Source organism: Chinchilla lanigera, unplaced genomic scaffold (genome assembly GCF_000276665.1).
Source record: "Chinchilla lanigera isolate Chin_1 unplaced genomic scaffold, ChiLan1.0 scaffold00005, whole genome shotgun sequence".
NCBI classification, from domain to species: Eukaryota; Metazoa; Chordata; class Mammalia; order Rodentia; family Chinchillidae; genus Chinchilla; species Chinchilla lanigera.
The window spans coordinates 18,763,555-18,766,795 of record NW_004955406.1 but is presented as its reverse complement, the minus strand read 5'-3'; the positions used below and the strand labels follow the sequence as shown (position 1 = coordinate 18,766,795).

The window sequence follows — 3,241 nt, the reverse complement described above, 5'->3', positions numbered from 1 at the left end:
GTGCTCAACATCATTAATTGACAGAGAAATGAAAGTTACATCCATCTTGAAATACATACTAATATCATTAGAATGGCTAAATTAAAAAGATGTATGATGCAAAATATCAGTTAAAGCAACCAGAACTTTCAGACATTGTTAGGAGTATACAATGTTGTACAACCACGCTGGAAAAAGGTAGGACAATTTCTTCTAAAAATAAACCTTCTTACACCTACCCTATGAACCAGGGAAGACTAAGAAATTCACACATGAATGTTGTAGTAACTTTATTTATTTATCCTCAAAACTGAAACAACACAATGTCTATTAAGAGAACACAAAAATGTTCCTTGTTGCATACATACAATAGAGTACTGCTGGAAAAGAAAAAGAGACAAACCAACACATGCAACGCCCATAATCCCAGCACTTGGGAGGCTGAGACAGGAGGATCACCGTGAGTTCAAGGTTAACCTGGGCTACAAAATGAGCTCAAGACCAGCCTGAACTACACAGTGAGACCCTGTCTCAAAAAGAAAAAAAAAAAAAAACAATGTGATCAAATGTCAAATACATGCTACATGCAAGATGCCTCATGCACAAGAATATGGCTATTGTTTTTTGTCTCAATCTAAACTCATGTGGACTGGACTCCAACGTAAAGGTTGACAATTGTTAGGGTCTTTAAAAGGGACTCACAGTTTTAGCAGGAGTGAGTTCTCACATTCAAAGGACTGGGTAGGTTACCATGAAAGTGGGCTGGTATAAAGCAAGCCTGGTACCTTCCCTTTCTCCTCTCACACACATGTTCATCCACACATGTCCATACATCCACCATAACACGAGGCCTCACCAAAAGCACAGCAGGTGCCAGATTTATGCTCTTAGATCTCCAGAACTGTGAGCTAAATATACTTTTTTATAGAGTTCCCTGCCTCAGCAGTTTCTTAGAGCAATGCTGAACAGACTAAAACAAGTGCCTACTATATGATTCCACTTACATGATGTTCTTGAATAGGCAAAACCTATGTAAAACACAAAAAAGATGGAACCTCTGGAAAAATGGGGTGGGAATTTATTGAAGAAAATGAGGGAACTTTTGGGGTGATGATAATATTCAATAATATTCCATATCATATAAGTGTTTGAGATACATGGATGACAGGAGTATGTACTTGTCAAAGTCAGTAAGTATACAGAAGATTTGTACATTTCAGTATGGTTTATATATATGGTTTTTCAACATACTAGGGATTGAATGCAGGGATTCTTCACATATGCTAGGCAAGTATTCTCCCACCAAGCTAACCACACCCCCGGCCTATCAGTACACATAAATTTTTCTCAAAAAAGAAAAAAGACAAACAAATACTAAACTCTGGTAAAAGATGTTTAAAATGCTGAGTTACTTATAGCAAAATATGCTAACATTTACTGTTTTCTTTGAAATGCATAAAATTGGTAGGATAGAAAGATGACTAGATGGCCAGGTGTGGTGCCACATGCCTGTAATCCCAGCACTGAGGAGGCTGAGGCAGGAGGTTCACTGTGAGTTCGAGACCAGCCTGGGTTACAAAGTGAGCTCAAGGCCAGCCTGAACTGCATAGCGAGACCCTGTCTCGAAAAGACCAGGAAGAAAGAAAGAAAGAAAGAGAGAGAAAGAAAGAAAGAAAGAAAGAAAGAAAGAAAGAAAGAAAGAAAGAAAGAAAGAAAGAAAGAAAGAAAGAAAAGAAAAGAAAGAACGAAAGAAAGAAAGAAAGAAGAAAGAAACAAAGAAAGAAACAAAGAAAGAAAAGAAAGATGACTAGATGGACAAATAATAAAGCAAATTGAGTAAAATGTTAATAGCAGAATCTAGATGATGAGTATCTATGTTTCCACAATTTTTTCCTCACGTTTTTCTCTGTTTTTCTGGATATTTGGAATGTTTCACAATACAATATTTGAAAAAAAATTAAGCTGAAAAATACCCAGATATTGTGTTCAAATATATGTACAATGTCAATCAAAAGAATTACAATCTGCTCATCAAAAGGGGAAGTTGTGTGCTGTCTTTAGCTCTTAACTAGCTCCCAAAGCTTTATATGCTGAGGCTTTGTCCCCGGACAGTGCTCCTGGGAGGTGATGAAACCGGCCTTAGGCCACCAGGGCCATGCCCTCAAAGTGATATGGACCTCAGCCCCTTCCACTTCCTCTTGAGCTCCCTGGCCACAAGGTAAGCGGTTTTGTCCCACCATGTACTCCTGCCATGGTGTGCTGCTTTGCCGCAGGTCGCAAAGCCACAGCGCCAACTAATTAGGGGTGAGATCCTCTCACACTGGGAGGCAAAACGAACCTTTGCTCTGCACAAGTTGATTGCCTTAGGGATTTCATTAAGGTGAGGGGAAACTCACATGGTTTGCAGACACTGTTGCCTTGTTTCCTGATCTCTCACTCTTGGGTTCATTCTCAGATTGACAGCTCAGGCCTTGGCTTGTCCCTACTCTCATTCTGACTTGGCATTTCCCAGTTTCCAACAGTATTCTAACTACTTATGAACTACTAACTCCTTTGCATCTAGTCTTAACTAGTCTCTTATTAATGTTTTCTTCCTAGTTTCTTGGAAGTTTCCTGAAACTTCCTGTTTCCTGCTTCCAGATAGCAGGAAGTCAGCTTCAACAAATCCATCAATGAGTCAAGTGACACTGCTAATTGCCATTTAGGAGAAACTAATATTCAGATCTAATAACTTCTCTCAGGTTCTGTGGCAAGCGATACACAGATATATGATTTGATCAAGCTATGCTAACACTACTGTTCCTTTCAGCATTTGGAGAAGTATCACAGCCATAAGAAGAATTAGAGTAACAATAGTATTTATCATCGTCATCGATAATAATATTTATTGAGCACTTATTTCTGTGTCCTCATGAAAACCTCACCACCTTCTATGAAGCATCTCAATACTTTTAGCATAGGTACTCAAATATCATTGATTTATCAATGAACAGAGATAAATAAAAACTTTCACAGTAGCTACTATCTTTACTTAGAGATGAAAAAACTAAGGGTAAAACCTTTACTAAAGAAGGTCTCACACCAAGACAAAAATTTTACTATAGAGAATATAGGGGCTGGGGATTTAGCTCAGCGGCACAGCGCCTGCCTGGCAAGCACAAGGTCATGAGTTCAATTCCTGGTACCAAAAGAAAAAAAAATGGGGCTGGGGATTTAGCTCAGCGGCAAAAGCGCCTGCCTGGCAAGCGCAAGGTCGTGAGTT

General features: G+C 39.0%; 1 protein-coding gene across 8 annotated transcripts in view; it reads right to left on the bottom strand.

Moving 5' to 3' along the window:
* Axdnd1 (axonemal dynein light chain domain containing 1) overlaps window positions 1-3,241 on the bottom strand; it is a 141,881-nt gene that overhangs the window by 92,468 nt on the left and 46,172 nt on the right. The gene's annotated exons all lie outside the window — the stretch shown is intronic.